The sequence below is a fragment of the Panicum hallii genome, chromosome 1 (assembly GCF_002211085.1).
Source record: "Panicum hallii strain FIL2 chromosome 1, PHallii_v3.1, whole genome shotgun sequence".
NCBI classification, from domain to species: Eukaryota; Viridiplantae; Streptophyta; class Magnoliopsida; order Poales; family Poaceae; genus Panicum; species Panicum hallii.
The window spans coordinates 58,763,545-58,780,030 of NC_038042.1; positions in this window are offsets into that span (position 1 = coordinate 58,763,545).

Sequence of the window (16,486 nt, forward strand, 5' to 3'; positions counted from 1 at the left end):
TGGTAACTCTAGTCGGTATGCCACGGCTCCGACTTCTTTAGAACTGATACGGTCCAAGTATCGAGGGGCTAATTTTCCTTGTACCTGAAATCTTCGTGTCCCTCGAATGGGTGAGACTTGAGATAGACAAAATCGCCTGGATTGAAGCTTATTTCCGCCTCTTCTTGTCTGCTAGCTCTTTTGTCGGGACTGGGCTGCTTTCAGTTTCTCGCGGATCTTCCGCTACTTTTTCTTCTGCCTCTTTTATGAAGTCGGGTCCTCTAGGGCACGTTCTCCAACTTCCGACCACATTAAGGGAGTTTTGCACTTTCTTCCGTAGAGGGCTTCGAATGGCGACATCCCAGGCTGGCTTGGTAACTATTTTGTACGAGAATTCTGCATAGGGCAGACTCTGTTCCCAATCGTTTCCATAGGTCAGGACACATGCTCTCAGCATATCTTCCATGATCTGATTCACCCTCTCGGTTTGACATCCGTCTGTGGGTGGTATGCGGAGCTAAAATCTAACTTAGTGCCCATGGCTTTATGTAGGCTTTTCCAAAACCTAGATGTAAATTGGGTCCCTCTATCCGAGACGATTCTGCTGGGCATTCCATGTAACTTCACTATTTTTCCACGTAAAGTTTTGCCAGCTTTTCTCCACCATAAGTGGTCTTACGGGTATGAAATGTGCGATTTAGTGAGTCGATCCACTATTACCATATGGAATCATGTCCTTCTGTGTTCTGGGTAGGCCACTACGAAGTCCATTCCTATTCATCCCATTTCCAACCGGGATGGCAAGGGTTGCAATAATCCTGCTGGCTTTTGATGTTCGGCCTTGATCCTTTGGCAGTATCACAGTGGCCATAATCTTGCATATCCCGCTTTCATCCGTTCCACCAATATTTTTGCTTATGTCCATATACATTTTGGTGGATCCTGGGTGGATAGAGTAGGCCGAGTATGGCTTCGTCCATGATTATTGCCGGAATCTCCATTCTGGGGTACACAAATTCTATCCTCGTACCATAAGTTCCCTTATCGTCCACTCTGAAACCCGGTGCTTTGTTTTCTCCAGTTTGTTTGCGAATTTTACTAACTCTTGATCCGAGCTTTGGGCTTCTCTAATCTTATCCTCTAATGTTGATTGGACGTTTAGCACTTGGCTGGAACCTCGAGGTATAATGTGCACATTTAATCGTGCCATTTCCTCTCGCAGAGGGTCATTCGTGGGCCCATAGGATTTCCGACTTAAGGCATCGGCTACCACGTTCGCCTTTCCGGGGTGATACTGAATTTCCAGATTATAGTCTTTGACCAACTCCAACCATCTTCTCTGCCTTAAATTTAAATCTGGCTGAGTAAAGATGTACTTTAGACTCTTGTGGTCGGTGTAAACCTCACACTTATTTCCGATCAGGTAGTGTCTCCCAATTTTAAGGGCATGCACTACGGCTGCTAGTTCCAAATCATGGGTCGGATAGTTCTGCTCATGAGTCTTGAGTTGGCGGGAGGCATATGCAACGACTTTCCCGTCTTGCATCAGTACGCACCCTAATCCTTGTCGGGATGCGTCACAATAGATGACAAAGTCCCGATGAATGTCCGGTAGGGTCAGCACTGGGGCGGTTGTCAACCTTCTTTTCAACTCTTGAAAGCTTCTTTCACAACTTCCGACCAGGCGAACTTCTTCTCCTTCTTAAGAAGTTCCGTCATGGGTCGGGCTATCCTGGAGAATCCCTCGATAAATCTCCGGTAGTACCCAGCTAGTCCAAGAAAACTCCTGATTTCACTAACATTAGTCGGTTGCTGCCAACTGGATACTGCCTCGACCTTTTCTGGGTCCACTGCTACTCCTTCCGCGGTTAGAATGTGACCAAGAAAGCTACTCTCTCCAGCCAGAATTCGCACTTGCTGAACTTGGCATATAACTTATGTGCCCTCAGCTTTTCTAATACTACCCGCAGGTGTTGCTCATGTTCCTGAATACTCTTAGAGTAGATAAGTATGTCGTCGATAAAGACTACGACAAACTTATCCAGCTCGTCCATAAACACTTTGTTCATGAGGTTCATAAAATAGGCAGGGGCATTGGTTAGTCCGAAGGACATTACAGTGAACTCAAACTGCCCGTAGCGGGTGACAAAGGCTGTTTTGGGGATGTCACTTTCTCTAATCTTGAGCTGGAAATACCCTGATCTTAGATCGATCTTCGAAAAGTACTTAGCTCCCTTTAGCTGATCGAACAGGTCATCAATCCTGGGAAGAGGGTACTTGTTCTTAATGGTAACTTCATTCAGTGCCCGGTAATCTACACACATCCTCATACTCCCATCTTTCTTTTTGACAAACAGGACTGGGGCTCCCCATGGCGACGAGCTTGGTCTGATGAAACCAATCCGTTGCAGTTCTTCTAGTTGCTTCTTTAATTCTGCCAATTCAGAGGCGGCCATCCTATAGGGTCTCTTGGCTATCGGAGAGGTTCCGGGAATAAGGTCTATGACGAATTCTATATCCCTGTCCGGCGGCATACCGGGAAGCTCTTCAGGAAATACATCTGGGTATTCGTTTACTACCGGGACTCCTTCTAAGGGCTTGGCTTCCATGCTAAATACCATTGGGTCAAATTTACTATCCCGGGTACGGCAGATCACTTGCACTCCTTCGTGGTTGGTTAGGTGTACCACTTTATCAGTGCAGCCTATGAGACCATTGTGTCGGCTTAACCAATCCATCCCAAGGATCACGTCTATTCCCCCAGGCTTAAGTACTACCAAATCTGCTAGAAAGTCTACCCCACTTAAGTTGATCCTTACCCGTGAACAACCTAATTGGCAATTGATGTCGCCTCCAGGCGTCCGGGTTAATAGGGGTGTTTTTAGTAGTACTGTAGGTATTTTGTGTTTCTCCACATAGCTCGAGGATATAAACGAGTGCGATGCTCCAGAATCGAATAATACTGTCGCCAGGGCTGAGTTGACTAAGTACTCACCGAGCACTACTCCCTGAGCTTCTTGAGCCTCCTGCGCGTCGATGTGATTGACGCGGGCTCGTCCAAATGATTGCTGCCTCACTTGCTGGCTGTTGTCGTTGTTGCGGACGGGCACTCGGTTGGCACCGGTCAGGGCTGGTCTGGGCCCGTTCACCGTGTTGGAGAAAGTCGACGTTGCCGGCTTATTCTTGGCGTAGGGGCAATTGGCGATGAAGTGCCCTGTCTCTCGGCAGTTGAAACAAGCCCTAACATTGTTGTTGTCGGGGGTGGCCTGACTTGCATTGCTTTGCGGGGCCCTCGAGGTATTCTGGCTTCTAGGCGGGGCCTGTGATCCTGTCACCTGGGACTGAGTTCTATACTGCATTGGGGCCTGAGTTCCTGGTGCAGTATAGCTGGAATTTCTCGGCTTCTGGAAACGGTCTTGTTGGCGAGCCTTACTTTCCAAAAACTTGCGTTTGTTGTCCTTTCTTTCTTCGGCCTTGGCCCTTTCTGTGAGGATGGCCTTGTTCATCAGGGTGTTGAAGTCCGGATAGATCTGGGGAGTAAGCAAGGTCCGGAGCTCTGGGCTTAGCCCCTTCTTGAACATGTCTTGCTTTTTGTCGTCGTCGTTCACCTCTTCCGGCGCATATCGGGCCAATTCTATGAACCGGTGGGTGTATTCTTCCACCGACATGCTCCCTTGTTGTAGTGCGCGGAATTCATCCGCCTTGCGCTTCATAGTGGCCGAAGGGATGTGGTAGCGGCGGAACTCTCTTACAAATTCTCCCCAGGTGATGGTAGAGGCATCCTCGGCTGCGGCACAATAGTTTTCCCACCAGGATAATGCCGTGCCGGTGAGCTGATGGGCTGCCAGTAGGACTTTATCCCGGTCCTGGCATTCGAATGGTTCGAGCTTCCTCTGAATCACTCGCAACCAGTCGTCCGCATCCAACGGGTTGCTGGATCCGGCGAAGGTGGGTGGCTTGGTCCTTAGGAAGGCCGTCAGCTTGTCGTTCATATTCTGCCCTCGTGGCTGCCGGTTAATGAGGGCATTCGCCAGTGTCTCCAGTATGAGGGTCTGGTTATGGATGATCTGCGCCAGGTCTCCGAGGGGTGGGGGTGGTGGTAGTTGTTCTCCTTCTTGACTTCCCCCTCGGTTCTGGCTTACTTCTTGTTCTCCTTGGGGAAGATCTTGTTCAACGGGATGTGCTCCGACACTAGCGGCTACGGGGTTCCGGCCACGGGAGGCCCTCGCGACATTCCGGGGGGTCACCTGTTGATTGGGTAAACTAGGGTTACGATATGTGATGTTTAAGTTGTTTAATTCGTATGCATATAAGGCAGAATCTACCTTCTGCCGGTAGCTATATAAACAAGCAGCATACAACAACACAGCACACAACATCATGAGCACAAACATCTTTATTACTACCAGGAGGTACAACTTAGGGTGAGACTAGGTCTCGTGCTACTCGTCCAGGGTCATTTCCCAAGGCACGACTTAAACAAAAGGGGCTGGGGTGTACACCGCTAGGGTGGCGTCGGTCATTCTACTCGCGGGGCAGGCCTTCTTCTGGGGCGGAAAGCGTGAGTGATCCCTGCTCGCCTTCCTCTGGATTTCCATTGGTCGAGGGTTGCGCCGCAGCGTCTCCCTCGACGGCGGCAGCAGAGCTTTCAGGGTTCTCGGGTGGTGTTGGTGTGCTTCCAAAGAGCGTTCCCCATCCTATGACGGGTGTCCCGAGTAAAACATGGTCTTCTCCAATTGCCGGGACTGGCGTTCCGCTACGGGTCCAATCTTGCATACACCGGTCTCGAGCTTGCCTGAGGCTTTCTTGGGCTACGGCTTCGCTGCTAACCGCGGCTGCGGCTCTTGCCTCAGCATGGGCGGCTCGAATCTGTTGCAGTCTCACTGCGAGCTCTGCTTGCTCGGCTCGATGGGTCTGCTCCCTCAGAAGGTTGGCTTGCTCATCAAAGAGATGGTCCAGGGCGGCTAGATAAGTAGCCACTTGGTACAGGGGGCTTTCTTCGTGGCGGCGTCGTTCCAGGTTTCTCATGCGTGCTTCCCAAACCGGGGTTCTGATGGCCGGCGGGAAGAACCTCGCTGGTGTGGGGGCGAGGTGTTCTTCAAAAATCCGGCACAAATAACGGAGCGTTTTCCTGATGGCCAAGGGGTAGGTGTCTTGGTGTCTAAACCCTGTGGCGGTCGCTCGCCAAGGCTGGATGTCGGGGTAGCGGTTGCTCCTGGCGATGACCAGGATCACCCTGCAGCGGAGGGTACCATGGTGCTCATACTCTCGGCTGTAGTACCTTGGACGCTCCGTAACGCCAAGGTCCTCCAGGGTGTTGATCAAGAGGCTGGGGAATCCAGGTGCGGCTTGGCAATCGCCCTGGGTCCATCCTTCCTCAGCCATCTGAAATAGAAACAGGGTAAACAATCGGGTACAGGTGCAAAAGGGAGTAGATGATATTTATTATTACAACAAGGGTGGTACAGTTTTCATGGATACGTGATCATTAGGGTAGGGTTCCAGCTCGGGGTGCTAATCCTATCACGGGGATTCTTCCTCGGTCCTGATAGAGCGCTTCTTTATTGGAAGGAACCGATCCATCTCGTTTTCGGTCTGCGTACCCTTATCCCAATGGGTCTCCATGGGTTCTTCTTCTTCTTCCTCGATCCATCCACCTATTCCGTTGCGGTTCTCGTACTCTTGCATCTGGGCTTGGAGGGCGGCTAAGGAGTACTCGGCGTTTGCGGCTCTTGTCCGTTGTTCCTCCAGCTCCTGGGTTAACTTTTCAATCCCATGGATTAGCTTCTTCAGTTGTGCCGACTGTTCGCGGCAGAGTGCATCCAAGCCAGTAAGGTAGATGGATAGGTGGGAGACCGCATCTTCTAAATCTTCTTCTTCTCGTCCAAGTCCCCTCATCCGGGCAATCCAAGTGCGTCCACTTCTTTCAGCGGGTGGGAAAAATCCCATAGGAGTCCGCTGAAGGTAGTGCCTGTAGAGCACACGTAATCGGCGCAGGGCTTTACGGGCGGCCTTTCGGTAGGCGTCGGGGAATCGGAAGCCCTTTGTGGAGATGAACCAAGGGTCCACCTCAGGGTAGCGGGTGCTTCTTTCCACAAAGATCATCGTGTCGCACCGAAGGGTGCCACCGGAGATGTATTCTCGGTAGGCGTACTCCGGCGTTTCCATGACCCCGACGCGTTCCAGGCTGAGCAATAGTAACTTGGGGAGGCCGGGCTCTGCGTGGCAGATTCCGCTAACCCATCCATTGCCAGCCATCTGGAACAAAGCAAAGACCAGTGGTGAGTGCTTGTGCAGAAAAATATCTAAACCAGGATAAGTTCTAGGGTCTGAAAAGGGGTCTCGCTCCTGGGGTTACGTCCTACGGCCAGCCTACGGCTCTGATACCACCTGAAGCGTCCCCCCATCAGGGGAGACTTAAAAGTGTCACTTTATCAGTCCCAGGAGGCTGATAACACTTTTATTACATCAGATGGTACATCACCGTACGATTCTACGCGGTAATGGGCAGTGAAGCGCCACTATCGCGAGGATTACAACCAGAACCCACACAACTACACTGACTACGAACAAGGATCATCAGAGTCTTGCGCCATGCGGAGCTCCAACGGTGACCTCACCCACAGGCAAGACTGGGTGCAGGACGGGACCCTACTCGTCGTTCTCGGGGTTGTAGTCGGGATCCTCCACTGTAAAGTAAGAACGGGGTGAGTACAAACGTACTCAGCAAGTCCAATCACACCCACGGGGGGGGTTATAACAGAATTAGATGCACAGGATAATCCAAGGGTAAAGTTACGGTTCTTTTGCGGAAACACATTTGTATGCAGGGGTTCGTTTAAAAGCATTTTTCAAAACAAGTTTTTCAAGCCTCTAAGAACGCACAATGTCGATCTCCACGGATCCAAGTTTCAGGCCGCTACCGGACTCCCCGTCCGTCGTAGCACACAGCACCATTGCCGGATACTTTTCAAACAACTCACACCAGTTCAACCATTTCCCAGAGAGAAACACTAGTTATGTGACCACACCGTAACCTGCCCAATACCGTGGGCACGGCTATTCGAATAGTTTTCTAACTCTGCAGAGGTGTGCAACTTTACCCACAGGCGGGGTACCACAACACGAGCACCTTGGTGCCGGTGCAGATCCCATCGAAGCCCTTACCCACCGTAGCTAGACCTGACTAGCCACCACGGGATCTATCAAGGGGTCATTCGACCTAACACCGAGGTTTAACCGGGGCGTAAGTCACACAGAGCTTATCCCGTCTCCTTGATCACCCGTTGCTCCCAGCTCTCCCGATGGCTATCAGACTAACTAGTGGGGTTAGGCCAAGCCGTTGCCCATACAACGGTCCAGTGGTTCGCACTACGAGAAGCTAGGTGAGATGTCACATCAACTCGGTCCTTAGGGGTGACAAGATGGATATCTCCCATCCACGCTCAACCACACAGGTACGAGCACACCAACGGCAATTCACACAGAAATGCCATCCATCTCATCTAACTCGCTTTTCAAAACCACATTTTATCCCTTTCCACACACACGCATTTTCTTTATAAATCAGGCAGTCAAAATATAGTTATTTCAAACAGGGGTGGCTATCCTACCGGGTTTCCAGCACGCAAAACAATGCAATTTTATAAAACAGGCCATTGGGTCGTGTTTATAAAAACTAGGACAGAAATATGCATCAAAGGGCGGAATTGAACTTGCCATCGTCAAACCCTTGCGGAAAGTCCTGATCGGAGCACTGTCCTTCGGGTTCGGGGTCGCAGTACTGGTCCTCAGTTGCTTGGTCGCGGTCGGGAACCTCGTCGTTCACTCCATGTCCTACGACGCAAACAAACAGACACACAATCAAGCGAAAGAACTAAAAGCTTTTATCGTTGGGCTTGAATCGGAAATAATTTAGTTACGGAGTTAGGGGTGGTATCTCTAGGTGGTATCTTAATGGCATGGCTGAAAACTATACTAGAAAGGGTGTGGTAAAGTTTCGGGTCAATCGGAGGTCGTTTCGCACATAAAATGACGCGCTAAAGGTGGTTTCCGGGCTCAAACGGGGGTTCGAGGGCTTGTTCGTAAATATCAGAAAAGAGTAGGGATCTATTTGCGAATCTTAAAAATATTCTAGGCATGCTAAAAGGTTGTCAAGTATATCTAGATGTATGCATTGGAGGGTTCGAATTGAAATACAAAACAGGCGAGGTTTCATTTGTAAAACGGGAACGGATAAGGGTACTCTTAGAGAGGGGGGGGGGTTTTCTTTGGAAAACAGAAAACGGCAGGGGGTTTTGGGCAAAATGGTTTCTTCCTCCTCTCCTCCCCCGTGACAAAAACAGAGGAGGGATTGGGGGGGCGCCGGCGGTGGCTTGACCCGGCCGGCCGGGGCACGGCGGCGGCCCGGGAGTGGGGGAAAGCGGGAGGGGGGCGCGGGGAACCCATCCCCGGCCTTACCTCGGGCCGAGGTGAAGCGAGGGGACGCCCCCACGGTGGGCGGCGGGCGGCAGGGGAGGTTGTGGCGGCGGCGGCGCTGTGGGCTCGGGGAAGGGCAGCAGGTGGCGGTGGAGGCCGTGGGGAGGCGGCTGCGCGATGAGGGGGGGGTTTTATAGGGAGGGGACGGCGGGAAGGAGGCCCTCGGGGAGGTGGCGACCGGTGGCTGCACGGGGCGCCATTAATGGTGCCCCGGCGGCTTGTGGGCGTCGTCGAGCGGCGAGGGCGCCGAGGGCGGGGCGCTGTGCGGCCACAGTGGCCGGAGGGGACGGCGTACGCGCGGCCGGGCAGGGCGCCAGCGACGGGCGGCGCGGCACGCGCCCTTGCGCGCACGGGCGGCGCGGCGAGGCGCGGGCCAGGGCGGGCGTGCGGCGACGGGTGGCGCGGCGAGGCAGTCAGCGCGGTACGCGGGCACGCGGAGCACGCGGGGTGGGCGCGCGGCAGCACGGCCGGGCACAGGCGCGGCGCGGCCTGGGCGGTGTGCGGGCGAGCGGCAGAGGAGGCCGGGAAGGGAAGAGGGAGAGGGAAAAGAGGGAAAGGAAGAAAGAGAGAAAAAGAAAGGGGAGAGAAAAAGGGGAAAAAGAGAAAGAGAAAAGAGAGAAAAGAAATGGAAGGGGAAAAGAGAAAGGAGAGAGAGAAGGGAAACGCGTCGGCGCCGGTCGCGGCGGCGACCGCGGCCGGTCGGCCACGCGCGCAGGATTCGCGCGAGGAGAGAGGAAAAAGAGGAGGAGTCGCGCCGGCGCTAATCGCGGCGGGCGGTCGCGCGTGAGTAATAGACCATTGAGCGAAACGGAACGGGACAACGTCCCGTTTGGGTTTTAGGGTTTCGACGTTGAACCGTTCTTACGGATTACCCTAGCGGACGAGCAATGCGGCGGACAGGCTCGCGTCGGGCGTCGGCGTGACGGCGAAACAGAGAGAATCAGGGTTTTACGACGATTACATTTTCGGCCAGGGTACTCTAACGCGTAGTTTTAAATTTGCAAATTTTCAGGGTGTCACAAGGACCCTGCCCAGCAGGCTGTGCTCTGGCACCAGCGGCTGCGGGGTTCCGGCTACGGGAGGCCCTCGTGACGCTCCGGGGAATCATCTGTTGATTGGGTAGAGTGGGATTACGATTAGGTGATGTTTAAGTTGTTTAATACGTATATACGGCGGAATCTACTTCCTGCCAGTAGATATTTAAACAAGCAGCACACAGCACACAACATCACACACAACGGGCACAAACAACTTTATCACTGCGGAAAAAGGGGGTACAGCTTGGGGTAGGGCTAGGTCTCGCACTACTCGTCCAGGGTCACGCTCGAGGGCACGACTTAGACAAAAAGGGGCTGGGGTGTACACCGCTAGGGTGGCGTCGGTCATTCTACTCGCATGGTGTGTCTTCTCCCGGGGCGGACAGGGTGAGAGGTTCTTGCTTGCCGTCTTCCGGGTTCCCATCGGTCAGGGGTTGCATCGCAGCATCCCTTTCGTCGGCAGCAGCAGAGCTTTCGGGGTTCTCGGGTGGGGCTCATGCGCTCCCGAAGAGTGATCCCCACCCTATGACGGGTGTCCCGAGTAAAACGTGGTCTTCCCCTATCGCCGGGACTGGTGTTCCACTTTGGGTCCAATCTTGCATACGCCGGTCTCGGGCCTGCCTGAGGCTTTCTTGGGCGACTGCTTCGCTACTGACCGCGGCTGCGGCTCTCGCCTCGGCATGGGCGGCTCGGATCTGCTGTATCCTCACCGCGAGTTCTGCTTGCTCGGCTCGATGGGTCTGCTCCCTTAGAAGGTTGGCTTGCTCATCAAAGAGTTGGTCCAGGGCGGCTAGGTAAGTGGCCACTTGGTACAGGGGGCCTTCTTCGTGGCGTCGTCGCTCCAGGTTTCTCATGCGTGCTTCCCAGACTGGGGTTCTGATGGCCGGCGGGAAGAACTTCGCTGGTGTAGGGGCGAGGTGTTCTTCAAAAATCCGGCACAAGTAACGGAGTGCTTTTCTGATGGCCAAGGGGTAGGTGTCTTGGTGTCTAAACCCTGTGGCGGTCGCCCGCCAGGGCTGGATGTCGGGGTAGCGGTTGCTCCTGGCGATGACCAGGATCACCCTGCAGCGGAGGGTACCATGGTGCTCGTACTCTCGGCTGTAGTACCTTGGTCGCTCCGTAACGCCAAGGTCCTCCAGGGTGTTGATCAAGAGGCTGGGGAATCCAGGTGCAGCTTGGCAATCGCCCTGGGTCCATCCTTCCTCAGCCATCTGAAACAGAAACAGGGTAAACAACCTGGTACAGGTGCAAAAGCGAGTAGATGATATTTATTATTACAACAAGGGTGGTACAGTTTTCATGGATACGTGGTCATTAGGGTAGGGTTTTTGCTAGGGGTGCTAATCCTATCATGGGGATTCTTCCTCGGTCCTGATAGAGCGCTTCTTTATTGGAAGGAACCGATCCATCTCGTTTTCGGTCTGAGTACCCTTATCCCAGTGGGTTTCCATGGGTTCTTCTTCTTCTTCTTCGATCCATCCACCTATCCCGTTGCGGTTCTCGTATTCTTGCATCTGGGCTTGGAGGGCGGCTAAGGAATACTCGGCGCTTGCGGCTCTTGTCCGTTGTTCCTCCAGCTCCTGGGTTAACTTTTCAACCCCATGGATTAGCTGCTTCAGTTGTGCCGCCTGTTCGCGGTAGAGTGCATCCAAGCCAGTGAGGTAGATGGATAGGTGGGAGACTGTGTCTTCCAGGTCTTCTTCTTCTCGTCCAAGTCCCCTCATTCGGGCAATCCAAGTGCGCCCTCTTCCCTCAGCGGGTGGGAAAAATCCCATAGGAGTCCGCTGAAGGTGGTGCCTGTAGAGCACACGCAGTCGTCGCAGGGCTTTACGAGCGGCCTTTCGATAGGTGTCGGGGAAGCGGAAACCAGTGGTGGAGATGAACCAAGGGTCCACATCAGGATAGCGGGTGCTTTTCTCCACAAAAACCATTACGTCGCACCGAAGGGTGCCTCCGGCGATGTACTCACGGTAGGCATACTCCGGTGGTTCCATAACCCCGACGCGTTCCAGGCTGAGCAATAGTAACTTGGGGAGGCCGGGCTCTGCGTGGCAGACTCCGCTGACCCATCCATTGCCAGCCATCTGGAACAAGGCAAAGACCAGTGGTGAGTGTTTGTGCAGAAAGTTTCTAAATCCGGACAAGCTCTAGAGCCTAAAAGGGGTCTCGCTCCTAGGGTTACGTCCTACGGCCAGCCTACGGCTCTGATACCACCTGAAGCGTCCCCCCATCAGGGGAGACTTAAAAGTGTTGCTTTATCAGTCCCAGGAGGCTGATAACACTTTTATTACATCAGATGGTACATCACCGTACAACTCTTCGCGGTAATGGGCAGTGAAGCGCCACTATCGCGAGGATTACAACAAAAACCCATACTACCACTCTAACTACGAACAGGGGATCATCAGAGTCTTGCGCCATGCGGAGCTCCAACGGTGACCTCACCCACAGGCAAGACTGGGTGCAGGACGGAACCCTACTCGACGTCTCCTGGGATATAGTCGGGATCTTCCACTGTAAAAGTAAGGACGGGGTGAGTACGAACGTACTCAGCAAGTCCAATCACACCCGCGGAGGGGTTATAACAGAATTATATGCACAGGATATTCCAAGGATACGGTTATGGTTCATTTGCGGAAAACTTGACTTTATGCAAAGGTTCGTTTCAAAACATTTTCAAAATCAAACCGTCAAACATCAAGGAGCACACGGTGGTGATCCACACAGGATCCAGTGTAAAACTGCTACCGGACTCCCCGTCCGCCGTAGCACACGGCACAACTGCCGGACACTTTCCAAACAACACACACACACACCAACCCATCCGTTCCCAGGGAGAAACACTAGTTATGTGACCACACCGTAACTTGCCCAATACCGTGGGCACGGCTATCCGAATAGATTTTAACTCTGCAGAGGTGTGCAACTTTACCCACAGGTGGGGTACCACAGCACGAACACCTTAGTGCCGGTGCAGATCCCATCGAAGCCCTTACTCACCTTAGCTAGACCTGACTAGCCACCACGGGATCTGTCAAGGGGTCATTCGACCTATCTCCGAGGTTTAACCGGGGCATAAGTCACACAGAGCTTATCCCGTCTCCTTGATCACCCGTTGCTCCCAGCCCTCCTGATGGCTATCAGACCAACTAATGGGGTTAGGCTAAGCCGTTGCCCATACAACGGTCAAGTGGTTTGCACGACAGGAAGCTAGGTGAGACGACACATCAACTCGGTCCTTAGGGGTGACAAGATGGATATCTCCCATCCACGCTCAACCACACAGGTACGAGCACACCAACGGCAATTCACACAGAAATGCCATCCATCCCGTCCGACTCGTTTCTCAAATCCACATTTTTACCCTTTCCCACACGCATTTTCTTTATAAAATCAGGTGGTCAAGGTATGGTTGTCACAACAAGGGTGGCTATCCTACCATGGTTACGGCACGCAAAACCATGCAATTTTATAAAACAGGCCATCGGGTTGTGTTTATAAAAACTAGGACAAAAACATGCATCAAAGGGCGGAATTGAACTTGCCATCGTCAAACCCTTGCGGAAAGTCCTGATCGAAGCACTGTCCTTCGGGTTCGGGGTCGCAGAACTGTTCCTCAGTTGCTTGGTCGCGGTCGGAACCCTCGTCGTTCACTCCGTGTCCTACGACGCAAACAAACAGACACACAGTCAAGCGAAAGGACTGAAAGCTTTATCGTTGGGCTTGAATCGAAAATAATTTAGTTACGGAGTTAGGGGTGGTATCTCTGGGTGGTTTCTTGATGGCATAGCTAAAACTATACTATAAAAGGCGTGGTAAAGTTTCGGGTCGATCGGAGGTCGTTTCGCGCATAAAATGACGCTCTAAAGGTGGTTTCAGGGCTTAAACCGGGGTCCGAGGGCTTGTTCGTAAATATCCGGAAAGAGTGTGGGCCTATTTGTAAATCCTAGAAACACCCTAAGCATGCTAAAAGGTGTCGAATATGTTTAGGTTTATGTTCCGAGGGGTTTGATTTGAATTAACGGGAAGGGTGGGGCTATTTTTGCAAAAAGGCCAATAGTGTGGGGGCTATTTTAATCAGTTAGGGAAGAAGGGAGGGGGTTAAGGGCAAAATAGCCCTCTCTTCTTCCTCTAGCCGTGGAAACAGGGGAGGGAGAGGAACAGGGCGCCGGCGGCGGCCCAATCCGGCCGGCCAAGGCACGGCGGCGGCCCGGGGGTGGGGGAAAAGAGGGAGGGGGGCGCGGGGAACCCATCCCCGGCCTTACCTCGGGCCGAGGTGGAGCGAGGGGACACCCCCACGGTGGGCGGCGGGCGGCGGGGAAAGCTGTGGGCGGCGGCGGCGCTACGGCTCGGGGAGGGGCTGCAGGTGGCGGTGGAGGCCGTGGGGAGGCGGGCTGTGCGGTGGGGGGGGTTTATAGGGAGAGGGCGGCGGAAAGGAGGCTCTCGGGGGGGTGGCGGCCGGCGGCTGCACGGGGCGCCATTAATGGTGCCCCGGCGGCTTGCGGTCGTCGCCGAGCGGCGTGGGCGCCGAGGGCGGGGCGCTGTGCGGCCACAGTGGCCAGGAGGGGACGGCGCGCGCGCGGTCGGGCAGGGTGCCAGCGACGGGCGGCGCGGCACGCGCCCTTGCGCGCGCGGGCGGCGCGGCGAGGCGCGGGCCAGGGCGGGCGTGCGGCGACGGGTGGCGCGGCGAGGCGGTCAGCGCGGTACGCGGGCACGCGGAGCACGCGGGGTGGGCGCGCGGCAGCACGGCCGGGCCAGCGCGGTGCTCGGCCTGGGCAGCGTGCGGGCGGGCGGCAGAGGAGACCAGGAAGGGAAGAGGGAGAGGGAAGGAGAGGAAAAGAGAGAAGGGAAGAAAGAGAGAAAAAGAAAGAAAAAGGGAGAAAGAGAAAAGAAAAAGGGAGAAAAGAGAAAGGAGAGAGAGGGGGGGAAACGCGTCGGCGCCGGTCGCGGCGGCGACCGCGGCCGGTCGGCCACGCGCGCGGGATTGGCGCGCGGCACGAGGAGCGCCGGCGTTAATCGCGGCGGGCGGTCGCGCGCGAGCGACAAGCCCTCGAACGATGCGGAGTGACGATCCGGTTAGGGTTAGGGTTTTGATCTCGAACCGTTTTTACGATTTATTCTAGCGCGTGAGTGGTGCAGGACGAGACGGCGATCGGGTTCGCGTCGGCCGTCAGTGGGGTGGCGAAACGGAGAGAGTCAGGGTTTTACGAATAAATTTTTGGTCCGGGCACCTTGACGCGTAGTTTAATTTCGAAATTTTTAGGGCGTTACAGTGTCAGGCTAGAACGCTGGTGTGTCCACGTTCTGGGTATGGTAGTAGGCTCAGCCGGATGGTGCGCGTGTGTGTGCTCGCATTCGTGTCCGGAGTTGAGTCCAGCATGACGTGCGGCGCGTGCTGGTGGTTCAGTAGGAGTTGCAGTCGCAAGGATGGTGAAGCCGTTGGCCATGGCGTAAGTAGCGGAGGAGAGCGCGACATGGCTTGCGGGCAGAACGGAAGACCGGCTCTCATAGAAGAGTTCGTGGCTCAGACGTGGAGAAGGCCGGGTCGCTAGGGGAGTGCGCGTGCGGCGCGCCAAGTTCGCTGCAGTGGGTTGCGTGGGCGCTGCGTCGTCAGAGGGGCTATAAAGGGCCGTGTAATCCTTGTGTGCAAGGTTGAGTCGAGTCCTTTGATCCAGTAGCAAGCCAACGTACAGGCCGTGTGGTGGCCGGGGCGTTCGTCGCCAAGTTTGTGCTCGTGCACTGTTTATCTTCCTCCTCCGTCTGGTGTGGTGAGAGAGTGATCTGAGGGCTCAATTCCAACAGGCTTAACCAAGCCACGCGGATCCGATCCAAGCAGCCTTCTTTCTTCCTCGCCAATTCAGCGCCGCCCAATCATGTTTCGAACCCACTCGATTCGATTCAGCAAATGGAAATACAGTATGCCAAATTGAATGTCTAGAATGTCCTGGATTGTTCTAGAGTAAGAGGAGGGAGGTAAAAAGAGGAAGAAGATAGGAAATCTAGCCTATGCTAGCCTCGAGCATATGCTCGCCTCGAGCGTGAGCTCGCCGCTGCCGGTTGCCCGGTTCTGGTCCATCGACAGACTCGCCCAATGCAGTCTCCCCTCCTTTGTATTGCCCGTCGCCAAGTGAACTGGGCCAAGGCAAGCCCAGCCCATAATCCCTTCAAGGCCCATTGGCAGGCTCCTGACATCCTTCCCTCCTTGAAACATCCTTAAGCTCTGAACCAACTTCATCATCTATGTTATTACCACATGAAACTCCAGATGCACTGAATGATAACCAACATCGTGGAAGCAAAAGGATAGCTTCCATTCTGTCTGATACTGATCCATGAACTGCTTGATCCTCCAGCAATTTTTCATTATCCAAAACCCATTTCTTATAAATTGCAAGATGAAGGCACCTCCAACCACCAGGATCACATGGCACTCGCAACCATTCAGTTTTATAGACAGCATGGCAATCCACATCGAGCTTAAGATCTTCCATGTTGCAACACTCAATAACATGAATCCAGGCATGGTTGTCATTGATGGTCAGCTTGGTGTCTTTGATGCCCATTGCTCTTCTTTCAACACAATAGTGCTCATCAAATGTCTTTTTATGCTCGGAGAGACCATAATGTTCTGGCACCAGAATAGCACTCTGAAGCAAGTCTTTGTACTTGTCCAAGCCTTCTATTTGGATATCTTGATCTGTCCAGATTAATTCAACAATTTGATAGGAAAACAAGTACTTCTGAAACCAATGTAGGCTAAGCAATTTAACCAATTCCACAGAAAGTAAAAATCCTCAATGAATATTGCCAAGCCTGGAGCTTAACTTGATTTGCCACAGAAAGTAAAAATCCCACCATGTTTGTGCTGCTCAAATATTTTCCCTTTAGCAAAACTTCCTATTCTGCATTCGTGCAGATGGTCATATGTCTGCATAGTCTCTGATGCTGATATGCTTGAATCCAAGGAACTGTTGAACCACTCAAGAGCCAGT